The sequence below is a fragment of the Canis lupus genome, chromosome 11 (assembly GCF_011100685.1).
Source record: "Canis lupus familiaris isolate Mischka breed German Shepherd chromosome 11, alternate assembly UU_Cfam_GSD_1.0, whole genome shotgun sequence".
Lineage (NCBI taxonomy): Eukaryota > Metazoa > Chordata > Mammalia > Carnivora > Canidae > Canis > Canis lupus.
In genome coordinates this window covers 50,176,706-50,183,514 of record NC_049232.1, presented here as the reverse complement: position 1 = coordinate 50,183,514, position 6,809 = coordinate 50,176,706, and positions in this window count along the sequence as shown.

Sequence of the window (6,809 nt, the reverse complement as noted above, 5' to 3'; positions counted from 1 at the left end):
AGTTACTTTAGACATACAATTTAAATGAGATCTGTTGTATTTTTATAGTTCTCAGTCCTCTGGTCACTGCTCAATGGTCAGAACTAGACATTTGATCCAAGTTGAGCCAATCATACTACCTATAACTGCCTACCCTACTGATATTTCTGGGAATGGGCACTTGACCCAAGCTGGGTCAGTCAGAACTCTTTCCTGGAATTGTTTTTTGGGTCATGTATTGTGACAAAGCTGGGTCACGTAAGCTTGGATGCTGCTAACAGTCATGTTTTCAGGGACTTGGAGAAGACTAAGAGAAGAAAACTGACCTACAGAGAGAGGCTGACATGTCATAGCAGCAGTCTATTCCTGGTTTTGGTTGACTTTCAGGCTAGGAATTTCAATAGTTCACTTCTATAAGTTAAAAAAAAATCCATTTGTCATTTGCAACCAAATTCTATTGTGGTATAAAAGCCTTAATTTCTTGAAAATAAGCCTCACATCTTATTTATCTTAAACTCTCCATTGTCTAGTGCCACCCCATTATTTTTTCTGAGTAGTCTCAGAGGAATATATTTTTATTATTTTTTTCAGAGGGATATATTTTAAAGTATAGATTTAGTCTCTTATTCCAGGCCCCAAATATATGTTGAATGTCTATATCCAGATCTATAAAGTAAAAAACACATAGTTAAGTCTCCTGGAGATTTTAGTATAATTCCAGGAAACATTTTGTGTTTAAGAAATGTTTTCAGTATTCTAGATCTGGAATGGCTATTGAGCAGGCAGGATAAACTCTGAATAGGATCCAAGTTAAGAGAAAAGTTGAGAGATAGTCCCAGAAAACTAGGATCCTAAAGTTCTTCCAAACCCAGGAGGCAAGGAGATCATGACATTTATAAAGGAACCAAATCTAAGGGTTAGAGCTCACCTAGTCCTTTAGCAGAGAAAAGTTTAGGGGAAACTGGAGGAGTAGAAACCACTATCCAAATAGCCAGCTCCTGAGTTTAAGTTCCTCTTTGGCCTCTTCTCACATACATTGGTTTCCTTCCTTCCTTCATACCTATAATGTGTCAGGTGCTATCCCAGTGCTGCCACCATTACTCCCTGGCTCCCCCTTTTAATCCCCAGATGAGATTCCTTGAGGTTCCAGTTAGATTGTCTCAATGTGGCATGGTATCTAGGGAGGGCAGGCAGTCATTTTGTAGTGGAGGAGGTGGAACTGGGTGGGGAAGAGGTGAATCTGTCCAAAGGCAGCAGGAGCCCGGTTACCAGCTGAGCCCTAGACTAGGCCAGGAGCCTCAGAAGGTAGACTGGTCAGAGCAAGGCAAGAAATATGAGACTTTATAACATTTTGAAACTTTCAAGGACCTAAAAATACTGTTTCTACCCTTAGCCTTGTTCTCTAGAGTGCATCTTTCTTCAGGAAACAGTCTGTGGAAATCTGCTTGTTTAGTTTGCCCTTTGTGTGTGAATTTGCTAATTATCAGTGGACTCACAATTCCACAGCTTAATCTTATTCAGTGATGTCCAAATATGTAAAAAAGAAGAGAGATTTATGTGCAGTATATTTTCTACAACAAATATCTAAAAGCCTGTCCAAAAGGAGATGTCCAAAGAGTTTCAAGTGGATACACAGTAATAAGCAAAATATTTATTACCCTAAGTTGTGAAAATATAACATAGTTTATTTATAACCTTTACCTGTTTCCTTTACAAAGGAAACATGGGGACATAATGGACTCCCATCATGATAGTCTTGTGTTGGCTATCATTATGTCTGACAGCCCTAAAGAAAAACTTCAGTCTTATGAGTAGTTTTCCCTAAATTTAGACTGTAGTTCTAGAAATGAGCTTCATTCAAGTGCTAAAGAGGTCTATGGCATTATTATGGTAATGTTATTTAGTGACAGAAAAAGAAATATTATAATAGAAAAATACTTATTGGCTTGAAATCAAGCATTTAGACCCTAGGTATAGAGAACCATTTTCTGGGACAAGACCTTAGCAGTATTATGTTAAGTATTTAATAAGTTAGATATTTAATATAGGTAATTGTTAAGTTTATTTTATTTAATACAAATAAAAAATTTTTAAAGATTTTATTGATTTATTTGACAGACCCACACAAGCAGGGGGCATGGCAGGCAGTAGGGGAGAGAGAAGCAGACTCCCTGCTAAGCAGGGAGCCTGATGTAGGGCTTGATCTCAGGATCCTTGGATCATGACCTGAGCTGACTGAGGTCACCCTGGTACCCCACAAATTTGTATTTAATACAAATTAAGTATCTGTAGATACTCTACAGCAGTGGTCCTTAACTCTTGGGGTCATATGTCCCTTTGAAGACATTTACACACGTTCACCCAATTTTACATACAATTTCAGGACTTCATGGGTCTGTAGAACTCCTGCCATACTTTAAGTCAAGAATCTTTGCTCTACAGGATCCTACAGTTTGAAACACTTGTGAACTGTATTGTAAAAGACTTAATTTGGGATTCTGGTATTGGTAGACTAGTGTATTACCAACCAAATTTCCCATTAAAAAATTGGAGACCTGAATAAAAAAAGAAGTATTTGAAGTCTTTGGAGAGATATATGAAAATAGGACTGGTGAAAATTCTGGATACAAGGGAAATCACTGAGGCAAGCCTGCTATTCTAAACTGATTTTACCTTCAAGGCATTTCTTGTTGATTCTCAAGCAGCCAGGACACAGAGCGTGAGAAACCAAGCATCAAGTGACTTGTAAGAGGCAGAGAATTTGAGCAGAGCTTTCCTTAGTTTCTCATAGTGGTGGTGGGGTGGACATAGGAATTTAGAGCTACAGAGAGTGCAATAACTCAAGAGGCCAAAATTCTGCAGAGAAGTGAGGCCATCTGAACCACTTCTCCCCTTTGAGGCATTCATTGATTAGAAAGTGGTAGAGTTGCTCAATAGAGGTTTCTCATAGCACTGGAGAGCTACAATCAGATTTCAGGGTCTTACAAGGAGAAGAGACCCTGATAAATAGTCCAAGATGCTAGCTGGGATCTTCAAGTATTATATCCATGGAGTAAGAAAAAAAAAAAAAACAGAAATAGATCAGGCCTTGCAAAACTGCAATGCAGACCTAAGTTAAAGTGACCTCTTCCTCTAGTCTGCTAGAAGTTTAAAGACTATCTGGAGCCTCTACAGGTTTTTTTTACAGACAATATTTGGAATTAAATTTAAAAGTATTAGACATACCCAGGACTAACTGAGGGGCTTGCTGCTTAGTCACTTTATGCTCAGAACTGTGAACCAAGAGGCTGAGAGTTCTTAACCTGCTTCCTGCTGATCCCCTGGTTACCTCTTGGGTCCCTAACAAGCTTGCCTCTAGAGTGACTGGCCTTGTCACCAAAGGATAATGTAACAAATTCCATAATTCTGGACTGTTTGAAATTTAATTCCACCAAAATAGCATCACAAAACTGGGGCATTATGAAGGATTCCTGACAAAAGAAAAATAGTTTTGATGGAAGCCTCCCTGGTCTTCAACTCAAGCTTGAATCACATTCAAGCTTACATCCTCTCACTGCAGCATTATTTATGGATTTCAGAACTTGGGGCAAGTGCCAAAAAACTGTGGACATCGTGGTCCTAAGCTCCTTTCCCTAAACTCTGGGGCCACAGCATCCTCTACTTCTTGCTCTTTCTTTGCCTTCTATCTTGTCAAATGCACAAGTTACGTTAGGATGACGTGGGTAGGGACAAAGATATTATTAAACATGCCAATTCTTCTGTGAGAAAGCCAAGTAGGTGGCTTAAATCAATCTGTATAGCGTCTTCTTCACAAAGATTTTATTTCTACTAGGATGTTTGAGGAATACAGAAACCTTCCTTTTGCTGACTTGCAAACAGCATACTCCTTGGCAAAACAGACTGTACACAGGTCCTTGACAAGGAGCCTTCATAGCCAGGAGGTTTGAACTATTCCACTGCAGTTGGCAGGGGACCCAGATGATGAAATCTCTAACTAAATGCCAAGACTTTCACACTCTAGGAAGCTTCAGGGAAAATGTATATAAAATAGTATTTCTTTTGCAGCCCCTAAAGGGAGAAGGAAAACCACTAATATTAATGGGCTTGGGTAAATTCCTGGCACTAGGAGGACTTAGCCCATCATTTGACGTCACAGACTTTTCTATACACAGGACATCACTCCAATAATCCAGGTAGACCACTCTGCCTGAACTTTGTATGCCTCATCTAATGGAAAGACAGTATTTTATGGGTACGTGTGTGGGTATTTAAAAGAAGAATTGCAGCATTTGAAGAACCTGAATGAAACACAGATCCTCATCCTCCACACACACACAAGCACACACAGAGTTTTGTTTCTCTGGGAGTTTTGTTTCTCTGTTCTTTAGAAGAATAACTAGCTGTGTATGACTCTGTAGCCAGACAAACCAGTACTGTGACTCAGTTACTCCTTGAACTTGGCAAGTGACTTAACATCTCCAAGCCTCCATTTCCTCATTGGTAAAATGGGGATAAATAGACCTACCTCACAGGATTGTTCCAAAGTTAAGTGTACAAAAGTAGATGGAACAGCTCCTGGTGTACAGTGGGAGTTGAGTCAATGTAGCTGTTATGACTGTTTTTAGGGGGGCTGGCATACTCTTTGTTTCCTCACACTTTTGCTGACAAAAATCCTGGAGAGGAGGCCCCGGCCTGTCTCTTCCCCCTCACTTTCCTCTTCTGGCAAGAATGACTTACCTGATTGAGGCGACTCACTCAGGAGAAGTTTCTGCTGATCTTGACCCCATCTCTGAGGCCTGCCTCAGAATGTGCACTCAAAACTGTGCACATTCTCTTTTTCTGCTTCAATTTTCCTTTTTGTAAACACACCTGGGTTAAGGCCTAGCCCCAGGGCAGTTTCTCAGCCCTACCTGCACATTGGAATTACCTGGGAGCTTTCAAGTACATACTAGTACCTGGTTCAACCTCAAGATTCTGAGATGACCGATGTTGCTTGGGCATTAGGGGTTTTAAGACTTCCTAGTAATTTTAACCTGCAACCTGGTTGGATATCACTGTTTTAGAGGCAGCCTAGAGGCTTTTTTTCTCTTGATTCTTTCCTGCAATCTATGGGTATTGGATGCTCTGTGACACACCACGCTATAGATTGGGGACCCAATCTATTGGTCTATTCTGCAGACCCAGCTGTCTTGCATCAGACCCCCACAATAAGACCTGGAGGTATGTAGTAGGAGGTGCCTTCTTAGACCAGAAAGGTCAGCTTCAGTCTTAAATCCAGCTTGGCAAGTATTAAAGCTGACACTATTCTTGCCTTGCCTCCAATCTGAATACCAGCCTGAGGGAGGGTATGATAAAATCAGTCCCCCGATTTTTCACACCATTTAAAATAGTGGTAATACTAACCTATACCCCTGGCACATGAATGTCTGCTTCAGTCCATGGATTTGCTTTCTGCTACATAGTCTCAACAGTTTCTACTGTAGCTTCTAGCATCCTCAGCTGGTTCTTCATAATTCAAGATATCACTTGAAGGAAAGATTCCTTGGCTTATGGATAGACTGGTAATGGATACCCAGATAACAGAATTTTACTCACCTTTGTCTGCAAGCCACTTGCCAGCAGTGCAAACTCTGAATCTCTGATGACATGATGAAAATACCTTTGACAAAACAAGCAGTTTATGATATGTCATTGTGCATGTGGATTTGATGTCCAAGTGAAATAAAAGCCTGGGACTTTTATCCAGTCCAGGAAACTTTAATCCCTGATTGGTCAGGAATCCCCTTAGTTGTTTCTATTTATCAGGGGGAGTGATAGCAGAGGAAGAGGACTAGTCCTAGGATTTCCAAGGATTCAACACTTGGGCATTTAAATGCCATTATGTTAATACCAACCTTGACTCCTGAGTCTGACCCATATATTGATACTTGGTTGGCTGGTCTCTCTGAATGATTTTCTTTCCAGCAAGGGTTACTGGCCCTTTGCCTACAGACTATCCTCAGTAGTCATAACTTTGCCACTTGATCCACATCTCCTTTCATGGGCTGCTGGGTATTCACATGATCATCAGTGAGCTAGAACAGCGCCCTGCTCCTAAGGAGAAGGTTGTTTAGGGGAAGATGTTCTGGGGAAGAGTGCTGGCAGAGAGTTGGGGGGGTGGGCAATCATGATGGATGGCCTTTCAGGTCTAGAAGTGGGAAATGCTGTGACATGGCTGGACAAGAATGTCTTTATTTTTCTGGATCCCCCAAAGGAAAGAATAACCCCACTCTAAGGAGGAGGCCATTCCTGCAGAATGGATCCCATGCCCTATGCTCTCCTCATCCTGTTCTTTTGAATTCCTAAATTCTGTCAGGCTATGGAGATGTAACTTGGACTCATAAAGTAACTTTGTCTGGTTATGAGCCTGAGCATGGAGAAAGGGCAGAGAAACTTTGCTTTAAGTAGCATGAAGTCGTCTTCCCTATCCATAAGTTAATAAGGTAATTATAAAATTATGGTCCTTGGATCAGCATCGTCAGCATCACCTAGGAACTTGTTAGAAATGCAAATTATCAGGTCCTACCCCAGAGCTACCAAATCAGAAATTATGGGGGCGGGGCTCAGTAACTTGTGTTTTAAAAAGCCCTCCAGGTGATTCTGATGTATTTTATAATGTGAGAGCCATTGGTCTAATAAAAAAAAGGGGTAGAATGTGACTTACCTGTTAGGTGATTCACTGTCCAGGTGAATGATGATAGATTAATAAAATTGAGAAACTCCTATCCTTTAGAACCCAGAAAAGGAAGCCGGAGAATAGGAGGTTCTTGCATCTTCCCTTAAGAATGTTA